The 16,369-nt window shown below is 45.1% G+C and overlaps 1 pseudogene across 1 annotated transcript; it reads left to right on the top strand.

Annotated features, from left to right (window-relative positions):
• The first annotated feature begins 2,568 nt into the window (after positions 1–2,568).
• On the top strand, positions 2,569–15,835 carry LOC122556837 (Ig gamma chain C region-like; annotated as a pseudogene). The gene is made up of 6 exons (XR_015759833.1): positions 2,569–2,838; positions 2,933–3,283; positions 7,242–7,559; positions 8,388–8,708; positions 12,935–13,069; positions 13,886–15,835. The product of XR_015759833.1 is annotated as an Ig gamma chain C region-like (transcript).
• The last annotated feature ends 534 nt before the right edge of the window (positions 15,836–16,369 follow it).

Here is a 16,369-nt window from a genome sequence, read left to right as displayed (position 1 = left end):
TTTGCCCTCCTGATTTCCCTCTTAAGTATACTCCTACTTTCTTTATACTCTTCTAAGGATTCACTCGATCTATCCTGTCTATGCCTGACATATGCTTCCTTCTTTTTCTTAACCAAACCCTCAATTTCTTTAGTTATCCAACATTCCCTAGACCTACCAGCCTTCCCTTTCACCCTGACAGGAATATACTTTCTCTGGACTCTGGTTATCTCATTTCTGAAGGCTTCCCATTTTTCAGCCGTCCCTTTACCTGCGAACATCTGCGTCCAATCAGCTTTTGAAAGTTCTTGCCTAATACTTTTCTCCAATTTAGAACTTCAACTTTTAGATCTGGTCTATCCTTGTCCATCACTATTTTAAATCTAATAGAATCATGGTTGCTGGCCCTAAAGTGCTCCCCCACTGACACCTCAGTCACCTGTCCTGCCTTATTTCCCAAGAGTAGGTCAAGTTCTGCACCATCTCTAGTAGGTACATCCACATACTGAATCAGAGAATTGTCTTTTACACACTTAAGAAATTCCTCTCCATTTAAACCTTTAACCTATGGCAGTCCCAGTCTATGTTTGGAAAGTTAAAATCCCCTACCATAACCACCCTATTATTCTTACAGATAGCTGAGATCTCCTTACAAGTTTGTTTCTCAATTTCCCTCTGACCATTGGGGGGTCTATAATACAACCCCAATAAGGTGATCATCCCTTTCTTATTTCTCAATTCCACCCAAATAACTTCCCTGGATGTATTTCCGGGAATATCCTCCCTCAGCACAGCTGTAATGCTATCCCTTATCAAAAATGTCACTCCCCTTCTTCTCTTGCCTCCCTTTCTATCCTTCCTGTAAACTTTGTAAATTTATTTCTGACACGTTTCTAATAAATGAATCCATACATTTTCTAACAAAATAACGATGGACCATATAAAACAGAAACAGCATTGCAAACCATTTCCAGAATGACTCATGTGTTCTCTGGGCAACTTAGTGCTGCATGGTACAGTTCTGGTAATTTATCACTTGTGGTTAGTGAGATGTTTTGTTCGTTCAGGTAAACGTTACTGAATTTAAACGGGGCTATCTTTGACCGCAGTATCCAATGGGTTCCGAGAGATTGTTCCATTACGCTCGCTGGAACTCAGTGTTGTGTTGATGACTCCACGTGTGGAAGTTCTCAGACTAAAGTCCCAGGGTCAAATCTTCCTGAACGATGCAGGCAATACTCCCACGTACCCTACAGAAACTACCCAGCAGCAGTTACTGAGCAGGAGGTCTGAGCTGTTAGCTGGTTCCTGCAGTTTGCTCCTTGGCTGTTCTGGGCTTTCAGACTCCAGCAATTGGGGGCTGGTTTTGGAGATGTAGCAGCCTTACTGCAGAGTCACGGCACATCTCTGACCGACCCACCCCCCACCTCCCTCCCCATTACTGTATAGCTCTGCACTTTAATGCTGCACTTTGGAACACACTGCCACCTTTCATTGGAATCTCACCACCAGGCCACTGGGTAGGGGAGACGAGGATGGTGGAACCTCACCAATTAGATCAGGGAGCATCTTAGCTCTCATCCCCTGCTCTGTTAGGGCTCCATCACCTTGGGCCCTCTATGGTGATCACGGTGTCTCTGCCTTGCCTTGCCAACATACACAGTCTCCCCTCAGTCAGAATGAAGGCTAATGCCTGGCCTTACTGAGTAGCCACGGAAGTGGGCATCTCACGTTGCTGTTTCATCACCCTCATACCTGCACCATGTCAGCACCATAGGCCTCACCCAGACAGTATAGCAGTGCTCCTCCTTTAGCCTCCAGTCACAGGCCAGTCTCTGATATCAGACCAGGGGCTTGGCTATGGTTAAACTCCCACCGGCGTGGTCAGTGTTAGAGGGTCCATTACCACTCCACTCTGGGAAATGGGGCACGGTCAGCGCAACCAGGTTAGGGATCAACAGAGATCAGTCAGGGGTCTCCATGGAGATCAACACAGAGATCAGTCAGGGGTCTCCATGGAGATCAACACAGAGATTAGTCAGGGTGTTTCATGGAGATCAGTCAGGGATCTTCACAAAGATCAGTCATCAATTGCTGTCCATTTAAGTTGCAACATCAAGGGCCCAAGGGTCTGTACTGAGCTGTAATGTTCTATGTTCTATTGATGTATATTAATGTATTGATGAGTATTGACGAGGATTGATGTTCAAAGTTTGTGTATTGATGAGTACAGTATTGATGAGTATTGATGGGTATGAACTTGTCTTTGCAATGAAGTGCCACCTGGGTGCAGCCAGAGGGGTTTATTTCCTGTTGACCTCCCGGTGTGTGCCTTGTGAGTGGTTGCTGTTGGTTAGCAGGGTATGGCTGAGTTGGAAAACTGGAGCCAGTCCAGGCAATTCCAGAAGGTGTTGGCAGTGCCCAATACTTGCACCATTGCTGAGCGCCAGGTGGCACAGGAGGGGGCCAGAGGAGTGGTGCAAGCACAGTGGATGAAATTGAGAGAGGGAACTCCCCAGGCTCGGTCAGTTGCTGGCTCCTAGTTTCGTTTTCAGTTGTTTCCTGAGTATTATAAAGAACAGAAAGTTCTGGCGAAACTCAACAGGTCTGGCAGGACTTAATCTCGCTTTATTTCCTGCATGACATCTCGGGGCTCCCCCAACTTGTGCTGACAGCTCATTCCCCCAAAAAATAATAGTGTGACTGCAACCCTTTCTCGGTGGGGAACAGCAGAGAGGGAATTACAAAACCCATTGTTCAGTGCGGAACGGACCTCTCTGTGAATCGTAAAAGCGCTTGAGGAGAGAAACCGAGCTGTTAAAATGTTCTGCATCTTTTTCCTGGTGACCCTGCGGCCGAGTAAGGAGCGAGTTCCCTTGAGTTTGTGTTTATCCTCATCCCCACTGTCTCTGGTTGCGCCCCACTTGACCATTTTCTGTCTTGTCCATTTCAGATCCAGTTGTATCTCACACTGCTCTGTTTATACCTTCGGCTACTGTCCTCGGGCAAGAGGGAGGATCAGCAACGCTAAAGTGTTCAAGTTCTAATACGGAACTCCTTATGAAATGGGGCTATGTCACCCCTGGCTCTTCAGAAACCAAATGGCTCTTGTACTGGAGCCCGGGAAGGTCAATCGCTGCTCGAATGCCAGGGATCGAGGCTCGATTTTCCGAATCCAGAGCCAGCAAATACTCCTTAAAAATCGATAACTTGAGAGCGGAGGATTCCGCCACCTATTACTGTTAGAGTGGGGAGGATGGAGCTGACTGGTGTGGCTGTGGGATCACGCTGAAGGTGAAACCAAGTAAGTGAGAGGGAACACTGAAGCAGGTCAGAGCATTAACTCTGGCTGTGAAAATGGAACAAAGTGTGTAATGTTCCCCCAGATGACGAGGAGGAATGATGTAAAGGTTGTTTGAGATCCATTTAGAAATATTTTACTTACAGGTAGTAATCGATCCTGACTTGGTTGATATTAGTCACTGGGATATTTCACCCTCACTGTGATCATTCAGGTCTTCCCAACATCTTGCAGTTTTTTTCAAATCAATTTGTTCAGAGATATTATTGCACACCCCTGGACATGAACCCAGGCCTCCAGCTCCAGAGGTAGGGACATTACAACAGCACTACAAGACCCTTTGTGAGTAACACAAGCCTGGCAACTGGACACAGCCAGTTGGATTAAAGTGATGTGAATTGAATAGAATAGTCATAGAGCCATCCAGCACAGTTCCGTCCAACCTGTCCATGCTGACCATAATCCCAAACTAATCTAGTCCCACCTGCCTGCTCCTGGCCCATATCCCTCCAAAGGTTTCCCTTTTCATGTACTTATCCAAATGTCTTTTAAATGTTGTAATTCCACATCCACATCCACCACTTTCTCAGGAAGTTCATTCCTCACACAAAACACCCTCTTTGTAAAAAGGTTGCCCCTCATGTTTTTTTTAAATCTGTCTCTGCTCACCTTAAAAATGTACCCCTTAGTCTTGAAATCCCCCCCCCCCCCCCCCCCCCACTAAGGAAAAGACACCTGCCAATAGCATTTCCCTGGTGTAGATGGATCAGGTCACATCACTGGGGGGTGAACCTGGTAGAGATGAGCTGAAATCACAGGCGTATTGGTGTACAAGAAGACCATTCAGTCTACTGTGTCTCTGCCAGCTGTCCAATTGATCAATCCACGTAGTCCTATTCTCCAGCCTTCTTCCTTTGACCCCGAACATTGCTCCTTTTCAAATAACTGTCTAATTTCCTTTTGACAGCCTCCGTTAAACCCTGCTTTCGGGCAGTGCATTCCAAATCCTAACCACTCGCTCCATGAGAAAAGCTTTTCCTCATGTCTTATTTGCTTTGTTTAGCAATTACTTTGAGTCTGTGTCCTCTCATTCTTAGATCTATCATGAGCGGGAGTGCTTCCTCCCTGTTAATTCTGTCTAACCCTCACATTCAGATTTCCTGTCAGCCTTCAAGAGGAATGACCCCACCTTCTCCAATCTACCTCCATAACTGAAATTCCTCAGCCCTGGACCCCAAACTAGTGAGGTAAAAACATTGACTGCAGATGCTGGAATCCAGATTCTGGATTAGTAGTGCTGGAAGAGCACAGCAGTTCAGGCAGCATCCAAGGAGCTTCGAAATCGACGTTTCGGGCAAAAGCCCTTCATCAGGAATAAAGGCAGAGAGCCTGAAGCGTGGAGAGATAAGCTAGAGGAGGGTGGGGGTGGGGAGAGAGTAGCATAGAGTACAGTGGGTGAGTGGGGGAGGGGATGAAGGTGATAGGTCAGGGAGGAGAGGGTGGAGTGGATAGGTGGAAAAGGAGATAGGCAGGTAGGACAAGTCCGGACAAGTCATGGGGACAGTGTGGAGCTGGAAGTTTAGAACTAGGGTGAAGTGGGGGAAGGGGAAATGAGGAAATTGTTGAAGTCCACATTGATGCCCTGGGGTTGAAGTGTTCCGAGGCGGAAGATGAGGCGTTCTTCCTCCAGGCGTCTGGTGGTGAGGGAGCGGCGGTGAAGGAGGCCCAGGACCTCCATGTCCTCGGCAGAGTGGGAGGGGGAGTTGAAATGTTGGGCCACGGGGCGGTGTGGTTGATTGGTGCAGGTGTCCCGGAGATGTTCCCTAAAGAGCTCTGCTAGGAGGCGCCCAGTTCTCCCCTCCCCCACCCTCCTCCAGCTTATCTCTCCACGCTTCAGGCTCACTGCCTTTATTCCTGATGAAGGGCTTTTGCCCGAAACGTCGATTTCAAAGCTCCTTGGATGCTGCCTGAACTGCTGTGCTCTTCCAGCACCACTAATCCCAAACTAGTAAGACTTTGTCCGTGTTCTCTCCAAAGGCTTTACCATTCTTCCTAAAGTACAGCACCAGTCCCAGGCACAATGTTCCAGCTAAGGTTCAACTAGGTGTCTTGTATAAGTTCACTATGACCTTCTTGCTCTTATGCTTTGCCCCTATTAATAAAGTCTCAGTTCCTCAATTTGTTCTGCCATCTTTAATGACAAATGCACCGATATATGCAGGTCCCTCACTCCTGCACCTCTTTAAAGTTGCATCTTTTAGTTTACATCTCCCTGTTCTTTCGATCGAAATGTGTTGCCTTCCTTCTGCACAATTAACTCCACCTGTCACTCACTCCACCAACGTGTACCTGCCCTTTTGAAGTTCTGCATTATAATTTGCGCAGTTTACAATCCTGCCTGGTTTTGTGTTGTCTGTACATTTTGAAATGTGTACCAAAGAAGTGAAAACTGACATATACATCAGGAAAAGCCAGGGGTCGAGTACTGACGCTTAAAAACTGAACTACGAACCCTCCCCTGAAAAAACATCTAATCATCATGACTCTCTGTTTGTTGTCACTCAGTCACTGTTTGTCTCCATGTTGCTGCTGCCTGTTTTACTCCACGAGTTCGAACTTGGCTCACTTAATCAAATATTTTCTGGAAGTCTGTGTCAGATCAATACCAATACCTGCTCACCACCTTCTGTTACACCATCTAAAACCTCCAGCAAGTTCGATAAAAATGCTTTTCCCTGAGATAATTCGTGTTGTTTCTCCTGCATTGTCCATGCAACTGCTGATTACATCCTGAAGCAGGGTCCCAAGAAATTTCCCGACTACTGATGTTAAACTAACTGGCCTGTGGTCAGTTGGTTTATCTTTACATTCAGTTTTGAACAACTGCATAATGTTCGCAATTCGTCAGTCCTCTGTCACCACCCCTCTGTATCAAGAACAGAAATTATTGCCAGTGTCTCAGTAATTTCTGTTCTCTCTTCCCTCATCGTACATAGACGCATTGAGCTGGACAGCGCGGAAACAGACTCTTCGGTTCAACTCGTCCATGCCAACCAAATATCCTAACTTAATCTAGTCCCATTTGCCAGCATTTGGCCCATATTCCTCTAAACTCTTCCTATTCATATACCCATCCAGATGCCTTTTAAATGCTGTAATTGTACCAGCCTTCTCCACTTCCTCTGGCAGCTCATTCCATACACACACCACCCTCTGCAAATGTTACCCTTTAAATCTTTCCTCTCTCTCCCTAGACCTATGATCCTCTAGTTTTGGATTCCCCCACCCAGGGGAAAGATCTTGTCTATTCACCCTATCCATGCCCAATTATGATTTTCTAAACCTCTATAAGGTCATTCACCTCTTATAGAATAGCCCCAGCATATTTTGAATGCAACTCATGCAAAACACTCATAGGTTCTGAGGTTGGTGGGATATGGGTTGGAATAACGTACATGAAGGGCAGTTGTTAGGAGGCATAGGTTAGCATGGGATATGAGGGATTATGGGAAAAAATGAGCACTTCAGGTGCTGGAGATCAGAGTCGAAGAGTGTGGGGCTGGAAAAGCACAGCTGGTCAGGCAGCATCCGGGGAGCAGGAGAATCAATGTTTTGAGTGTAAGCTCCTCTTCATCGGGAATAATCAGGAGGGATTGTGGAGGTGTGTATAGAGACATAAGGTGTATTAGAGGCTTTGAAGGGCAATGCTGAAGAGTAGGGCGTGGAGGTTATGCAGGATTTTAAGGTGGGGGTATGGGAGCATTGGTCTTTATAGAGCAGTATGGAGCGGTGCATAGGATGGAGGAGGGGTGAGGCCTTTCTTTTACTGTCTTATATCTGTCCCAGTGAGTGAACGTTGAACAGCTTGGACAGTTAGTCTCTATTCTCCAGAAATACTCAAGCCCCGAACTGCCCAATGGCTATGATGAAAATTAACCACCTTTTCTCCTTGTAATTTCAGCTGTTTTGCCAAGACCACCCTCTGTGAATCTGCATTACGCACCTCCACAGAAAGATTCCCAGCAGACGGAGAGCTCACTGCTTTGTGTGTCAAGAGGTTTTTACCCACAGAATATATCGGTGTCTTGGTATAAAGGGGACAGAGAGATATTTTCAGGCATCACACACTTACGTAGACTGGTGGATTCAAATGACTATTACAGTCTGATTAGTAAATTGGCAATTTCCACATCTGAGTGGCTCAGAGGTTCTCGTTACTCTTGTATTGTTTCACATGGAGCCCTGACTTCTCCACTCATCCGAAACATCAGCAAAAATGGTATGTCCATTGAACAGAATGTTTCCAGATCCTTTGTAGAAACCTTATTCTAACTGGCTCCCAATTAAGTCCCACCATTTTAACAGAACTTAGCCAATGTGTCTGTCACCAGCATTGGTGTAGTTTGTTGTATGTTTGAATGTTTCTTAATGCAATCTCTCAGACATCTAAAGTACAAAACAGTTCTAGTTTAGATAAATTGCACTCAGGTATAAAACCTATAAACATTTCTAAAAAGGAATAAGGATGATGCAGCTAATACGTTCTCTGAATTTAGTGTCTAAACCTTACCAATCTCACCAACTGATTGAAAGCTCATCTCTTTCCAGAAAAGCTCTTTATTTCTTTTTGACTTTTACTCTCTTGAACTAACTCTTTCCCAGTTAGCTAACAGCATTTCTCAGCTCTTAAATGGTTTCAAGTTGAAAAGGATTTGCCTGACTTCCCTTCTCCCTAACTTGTGTTCCCCAATAATTCTCAGGGGCATCATCTTCATCATTTGAATTGGGTCACTGGGAGGTTGCTTTTATTTGTTCCTGGGATGTGGTTGTCATTGGGAAGGTCAGGATTTATTACCTGTTCCAAGCTGTCCTAGAGATGATGGTGGTGAGTTGCATTATTGCATGATCATACTGTGTAGATACATCCACAGGGCTTTCAGAAAGGGAGCTCCTCAGTTCTGAATGTCTAATTGATTTTGCTGTTGCAAAGTTATTAAGGAAAGTCACGCTCTCTGCCTTCACAACATGTTCGGTCAAGGGCATGTGATACAGTTGTAACTATTCTTGTAATCTCTGATCTAACGATCTGTTCCTGTCTTTGCTGGAGATGGTTACATTCAGGAGTCTGTGATCCAGCTGATCTCTCCTCGATCCGATGCTGTCTCTGCCGGGCAAAATGTCACAGTGACCTGTTTGGTGTCAGATTTTTACCCTGCCGATATTTCTGTGACTTGGAGAGATGAGAATGGTCCAGTGGATATGGGAGTGACCCAGTTTGCAGTGGCTTTGGGCAGTACAGGCACCTACCGGACACTGAGCCAGCTGACTGTGCCGACAGCAGAGTGGGAGAGTAACCATACTTACTGGTGTGAAGTGAACCATGTGTCCCTGGTACAGACGCTACAGAGAGCGGTCACTAAGGATCTGGGTAAGGTCTACATTGGTGTGCTGGCATGGAGGTGCTTTGGAAGTGTCTAGGTGGGCTCAGTGCATGTGGTGTGGGTAATTACAGGGTGTAAGTGTGGAGTTGTGGCAGAATCTATGTGTGGCGTTGTGTTGTCTGAGTTTTGGTTGGGTGTGGTTTATGGAAGAGAGTTGTTTATTCATTTGTAGGGCTGCCAGTCTGGTGTTTTTGAGTTGTGGGTTTTTGTACGTGTGGGTGGGGTGCTGGGGTTGGTCTGTCATATGCAAGTACGTGTAGATGGGGTTTCTGTTTGTGGGGCCTTACACAGTATTGGCACTATCCGGGAAAACATTCTGACCACATGCAGAAATCCATGATTTCAGAGGTAGCATTTTTCTAACATGTGGATTGTTAAATCTGAAAACAAGCTAGACAGTAGGAAATACATGGCATCATTTGGGCTAAATTGCATTCATTTACACAGGGAAGCATTTGCAGATGAATTGTGGTGTACAGAGACACAGTGCCATTGGATTGGCACTGAATAAGAGTTGTGCAAAGTGTAGGAAATCTGCTTCCTTATTCTGAACAATGTAGAGCCCCAGCATTGATAAATTCTTGATGTCACAAGGAATTAAGGGCTATGGGGAGAATGCGGGTAAGTGGAGTTGAAATGCCCATCAGCCATGATTGAATGGCGGAGTGGACTCGGTGGGCCGAATGGCCTTACTTCCGCTCCTATGTCTTATGGTCTTAGTGATTGCTCAAGTTGAAGTTAAGGTCCATGTAAGTGCACCAACCAAAGAGAAACATGTTTCTAAATAAGGAATACATATTCCATTGGTGGATTCTCCCAACTCTTTAAGATTAAGTGTTCAACAAAGAATATTCACTGTCTACATTCGTGTTGACTCACAAACGATGTTGGTTTTGAGATCTGACTGAAAAACTGTTACCAATGAAATCACTGTTGGAACGTAAAGTGAAGACAGTAGCTTTGTACCGCACTCACTCGTTACATTGGGACCCGATTCCCTCTCCATGTGTCATGATTGCTTTCTGACAGTAACATCTTCCTGTGGATTTGTCCTGGTTAGTTACTTCCCCCCCTCCATGTAGTTGGCTTGAAACTACAGGCTCTAAGGTTGGCTATCAGAATAGCCTTGTATATAAATTTGCAAAATTCTACGATGTACTCCGCTAGACAAAGTTCCCATGGCCAATCCTGCACATCTTTCTGACTGTGGGAGGAAACCAAAGCATCCAGAGGAAACCCCCACAGACACGGGGAGAATGTGCAAACTCCACACAGACAGTCACCCAAGGCTGGAATTGAACCTGGGTCCCTGGTGCTGTGAGGCAGCAGTGCTAACCATTGAGCCACCCCAGCATCCCAGTTTTGAACCGGTGAAATAAACCTTCAGTATATAAATTATGACACTAAAACTATGTATAGATATTTACCTTATAATCTACTCTCCAGTATACAGACAAGCAGTGGCTGAATATCCCAAAGATCACATTAATTGGCCAATATCCTCAAGACAGTAATGAAAATGGCAACAGGATTTCTCAGCAACTGCTCCCCCCACCCTGAAAACCAGATGTCAGTACAACCAGACCTCAATAAAAACTTGCTTCCTTTACAAATGATTCAAATTTTTAACATTGGAAGACCAAACCTTGAAGCACTTTTTAAAACTGCTCCATTATGTTCTGCTTCAACAATTTCTGGTATTCTAATCATTAAGTTCCTTCTGTTACGTTTCACTGGGTTCTTAATGCTGCACTCCTTGCATGTGCTCATGAGTACAATTCTAACTCTTTGCAGACAGTTACCTTGACTAAGCTGAAACAACCCTTTGTTTCCCTGAGCTCCAATCATTTTCCTCCCTGACGTGGTCGACGATGCCCTCCACCGCATCTCTTCCACTTCCCGCTCCTCCGCCCTTGAACCCCGCCCCTCCAACCGCCACCAGGACAGAACCCCACTGGTCCTCACCTACCACCCCACCAATCTCCATGTACAGCGCATCATCCGCCGTCATTTCCGCTACCTCCAAACGGACCCCACCACCAAGGATATATTTCCCTCCCCTCCCCTATCAGCATTCCGTAAAGACCACTCCCTCCGTGACTCCCTCATCAGATCCACACCCCCCACCAACCCAACCTCCACTCCCGGCACCTTCCCCTGCAACCGCAGGAGGTGCAAGACTTGCGCCCACACCTCCCCCCTCACCTCCCTCCAAGGCCCCAAAGGAAACTTCCATATCCGCCACAGATTCACCTGCACCTCCACACATATCATCTATTGCATCCTCTGCACCCGATGTGGCCTCCTCTATATTGGGGAGACAGGCCGGCTACTTGCGGAGCATTTCAGAGAACACCTCTGGGACACCCGGACCAACCAACCCAACCACCCTGTAGCTCAACATTTCAATTCCCCCTCCCACTCCACCAAGGATATGCAGGTCTTTGGACTCCTCCATCGTCAGACCACAACAAAACGACGGTTGGAGGAAGAACGCCTCATCTTCCGGCTAGGAACCCTCCAACCACAAGGGATGAACTCGGATTTCACCAGTTTCCTCATTTCCCCTCCCCCCAGCCTGTCTCAGTCAAATCCATCAAATTCAGCACCGCCTTCCTAACCTGAGATCTTCTTCCCGACCTCTCCGCCCCCACCCCAGTCTGACCTATCACCCTCACCTTGACCTCTTTCCACCTATCACATTTCCGACGCCCCTCTCCCAAGTCCCTCCTCCCTACCTTTTTTCTTAGCCTGCTGGACAAACTTTCCCCATTCCTGAAGAAGGGCTTATGCCCGAAACGTCGATTCTCCTGTTCCCTGGATGCTGCCTGACCTGCTGCGCTTTTCCAGCAACACATTTCCAGCTCTGATCTCCAGCATCTGCAGACCTCACTTTCTCCTCCAAACATTCTCAGTTGTATCAAGCAAGTCCTGTTTGTGTCCTATCTCTCAGCTGAAGTATCAATGCTTCTCAGGTTTCATCTGAATCCCAAGTGTTCTGGATCGCAGCCAGAGACCAAATTCCAACTCTTGGCTCTACTTATTGGTTTTCTGGAGCCTGTTATAGTGTCCCACAGCAGCACCTCTTTTAGCATGGAGCCCCTTCCACAGTTGGGCAAGAAACTGACAGATAAGGAGGCTGAAGGTCAAAATCTTCTGCTTTGACCAATCAACTGAAAGTGACTGTGCAGTGACCTTTGAACTGTTCAAACGACCAATTGAAAATATTGCAACAAACCTTGTTCCTAGGCAGGATCAAATATAGTAACCGTTGGAACATCATGTTGAACGAAACAATTAGAGCATCCTGTATCTACTTGACAATTTTCACTTAACCTATTCTTCACAGCTGCCACCTTTATAACATAAATAGAGACACTAGCCCTGGAGGTGCTGGTGTTGGATTGGGGTAGACAAATTCAAAAGTCACACCACACTAGGATATAGTCCAATAAGTTTATTTGAAATCACAAGCTTTTGGAGCATTGCTTCTTCATCAGAAACTTTTTCCCAGGGTTGAAATGTCTCATAGTAGGGAGCATGCATTTAAGGTGAGGGGGGAAGGTTCAAAGGAGATGTGAGGGGCAAGTCTTTTTACACAGAGAGTAGTAGGAGTCTGGAATAGGTTGTCAGGAGTGGAGGTGGAAGCAGATACGATAGGGATGTTTAAGGGGCTTAAAGGAATAGAGGGGTATCAACCATGGGGAGGCAGAATGGATTGTTTTCCATGGAGCATCGGGGGCTGAGGGGTGACCTTGTAGAGGCTTATAAAATAATTGTGGGTGTGGATAGGGTGAATGGCAAAGGTCTGTTTCCTGGTGTGAGGGAGTCCAAAATGAGAGGGAATAGGTTTAACTTGGTGTTGTGTTCAGCACAACGTTGTGGGCTGTACTGTTTGTGGTTCTATCTGTTCTGTGTTCTTTGTAAGTGCCTTGAACCTTTGCAGATTGGAGGAGTTGCTATCTGCCCTGAACTGGATTTCTGCTCTGATGTGAGGATCTTTCAGGGCAGATATGAGGCTGGCCAAAAAGAAGTGGGCAGGCAGAATTGGAGCTAATACACGTCTTGCTTAGTGGTATTGGGACAGGAAAGGCATCTGATAAAGCATCATTCTGTACCACACTGGCCATCATGACCCTTATGGTCTCTGCACTGCTCCTCACTCCTCTGTCATGATTCACTAATGATCCATTGTCTCCTGTATCTGTGATAGTGAAATCCAGTGGATACCTGGCGGATGTGTTGGATACCCTGTGGATTCCTGAGGCTGTGGGATTTCTGATTTTACTTATTCTCGTTGTTATCCTCATCCACAAGAAAGCCACTTCTTCCTCCCGCATTGGGGCCAGTAAGATTGACTTCCTTACCCTCCTTCTCTCTCAAATAATAAGCCAGTCTTTTGAGCATTCTCTTTGAATAATGTCCATCGGTGTAGATGGTTTTACTGTCTGAATATTAAAGCTCAGCTGAGCACTGAGTGGAATACCAGGAGCAGAGGGCAACTCTGCAACTACTGCAACAGAACTTGTCTGGGTTTCCTTCCATGTGAATTAATGGGGCAGGTTCTGTACAAATCACGTTGCCTAACTGGGCAATCAGTGAATGAGTTGTTTAACGCAGCCCCCACTGTTTTCATGTTTAATTCTGTGTATGCCAGTGTAAATTCTGGGATTAGTGTCCAGAGAATATGACAGAAGGAATTCTGATTCCAATGGATAAATTTTGGTTTTGTAGTCAGGATCAACTCTGGGTTCCAATGTGCTTCCTGGGATGAAGGGTAGCCTTGTGAGAAGAGATTGAGTATGCTCACTGGAGTTTTACTGAGCGTTTTTAACCCCTGATGGAGGAATCTCGGAAGACAGGGGGAGGGGGCATAGTTTCTGAATCAGGGACTGCCTGCCAAAGGTGAAAATGAGGAAGGAGACCCTTCTCTCAGAGGGTCATGACTCCCACAGCCTTTCACTGGAGACAGAGATATTGAACAGAATCAACACTGAGGAGGTCAGATTGTTGAATTATTGGGGAGCCAGTTCATATGGAAAACACATTGGAATGTGAAGTTGAGACCAAGATTAGATCAGCCTGGATCTTATTGAATATTGGAATGGCCTAAATATGCTCCAATTTTTATTTTGTGTTTTATCATATTATTCTTAAATTTCAGGGAGATACTGAGCTTGAACATCAACCTCAAGTCACAGGAAACTTGGACAAGAGCTATACTTACAGATCACAGAGAGATATCAGCTTGTATTGATCTACAGGCATTTTCATATTCCTCACTATCAGCAGTAACACTTCGGGACCTGTGTTAGATGTCAATCAGTCCATCACACTCATGTCTCTAAGGCAAAAGGCTGTGTTCTCAAATTTCATTCCAGGACTCCTGCTCAGCAATCCAAGCTGACATGCCATCACTGTTGGACTATAACCTGGTGTTGTGTGATATTTATCACTATACTGAAAGCTACACTGTCAGAAGTCTAATTGGAAAGTCAGTAAAGTAAACAGCTTTGGAGGCCTTGGCATTTATTTTTAAAAGTTGGAACAATTGAAGCATCCTGGCTGGGTGTGACCAGCTCTCACAGACCAGGATTTCTAGCTTTTAGTTTGTTCGCTTTGAGATTCAGTGTCAGTTGTTGTTGAAGTTGGGAGTAAATGTCTCTCGGTCACTACTCTCTCTGAATTTTTGCTAGATATTTTTTTCTCTCTGTCTGCTTCTGGATTGCATCTGAGAAAATCTGTTTCCTGAATTTGTCTTTTTGCCAAGGGGTGTGTTTTTGAGATGTTACTATATTGTGTTATGGACCAAGCTTGATCCCTCAAAACATTTCAAGAAGGTAGCCTAGACCTTAACTTTGCTACTTGGATTTAAGCAAGTGTACAGTGAATAGTCCAGAAGAGAATTAGCTGGTCAAACTGTTTAGTTTTAAACAAAAACAGAATTTATTTACAAGATTACTGAATTGAACACACAGAACAGAAAACCGAATACTGAATAACTTATCCTATCCGAACCCAACAAACTATCCCGACTTAATGATGCTGTTCCAAACTACTTGCAACAATCCCACCAAACACCCCCTTGGCACAACAGGTAAAAAATGAAATAAAGGCTTACAAGTTCAAAGTCAGAAACCCAGCCCTTCTTCAAACACACTGCTGCTGAACTGGCCACTCCCCTTTCATTGTACAAGTTGTTTTCTAAACTTGAAAGCCATCTTCCTGAGGCAGTATCTGTTAGCTATAAACAAATGGGTGCTAAAATCTATCAAAACTCTCAGAACCTCTCTGAACTTTCATCTGATAGTTACTGGATCTATTATTTTGTTAAGTTTTTCAATAGCGTGGTTATTCTGAATTCCTTTGTCTTTTGTTATATTATAACTATGGTTAAAAATCACACAACACCAGAATATAGTCCAACAGGATTATTTGGAAGCACTAGCTTTCAGAGTGCTGCTCAACCACCTGATGAAGGCGCAGCACTCTGAAAGCTAGTGCTTCCAAATAAACCTGTTGGACTATATTCTGGTGTTGTGTGATTTTTAACTTTGTACTCCCCAGTCCAACACCGGCACCTCCAAATTATAACCGTGATGTTTGAATAGATGGTGTTTCACCTAACGTCGAGTAGTTTGACCAGTTGCATTACAACTGCCTTTAAAATAAGTAAAAGATAACGCATGGGCTACATTAAAATATTTTGAGGAGGGTCTGGTCTGGTCCATAACAGATGTTATTTTCTGAATTATGATGATCTGGACTGCTGTGTCTGGAAGCGTGATGGAGTTAATTTTTAAAACAAAAACTTTTTAACTGGAATTGGATATATATCAGGGAAAAACAATGAATTTTCGGAGCTCCGGGGAAAGCACAGTTGGGTTATTTATGTAGTTCTTTAAAAAACTCACAGACACCATGGGCTGAATGGCCTCATGAGCTGTATGAGTCTATGATGCCAACTATAGTCAAGCTGAGCATTCCCTTCATTACCCTCCCATTGTATTGGTAACCAAAACCAGGCTCTGGTTCAGAATCCAATGGACAGGCAGGTCCCAAAATGAATTCAGCAGGTCAGGCAGCATCCAGGGAACAGGAGAATCGACGTTTCGGGCATAAGCCCTTCTTCAGGAACAAGGGCTTATGCCCTGAAGAAGGGCTTATGCCCGAAACGTTGATTCTCCTGTTCCCTGGATGCTGCCTGACCTGCTGTGCTTTTCCAGCAACACATTTCCAGCTCTGATCTCCAGCATCTGCAGAACCTCACTTTCTCCCCAAAATGAATTCACTCTGCTTTTGGCAAATATTTCTGTAGGTCCCATGTGAAATCTTCCATGACCCCCCGATCCAGTATACAGCATTTGATTCTCTGTTAGAGTTCCTGTTTGTCTATTACTCCCTAAGACATTGGGTGAGGAAGATGTATTCCCGATTGTAGGGAACTTATAATTAAAAAAATGAGAACTCCGATTATGCTTATGCTGTTTCTAGGTTGAGTCTTTTGAATAAGTTTCAATAATAATAAAATATGCAGACGGTGCCTCTGTTCTGTGGCTTTCTGCAGTCCTTCTCCATTTAAATAATATTCAGCTCCTCTCTTCTTCTTGCCAAATTATATAACCTCACATTTCCCCACAGGATATTG

This window comes from Chiloscyllium plagiosum, unplaced genomic scaffold (genome assembly GCF_037043375.1).
Source record: "Chiloscyllium plagiosum isolate Xiang-an unplaced genomic scaffold, Cpla_swu_hap1 HiC_scaffold_16, whole genome shotgun sequence".
Taxonomy (NCBI): Eukaryota; Metazoa; Chordata; class Chondrichthyes; order Orectolobiformes; family Hemiscylliidae; genus Chiloscyllium; species Chiloscyllium plagiosum.
The sequence above is the reverse complement of the archived record's forward strand: the minus strand, read 5'-3'. Positions and strand labels throughout refer to the sequence as shown.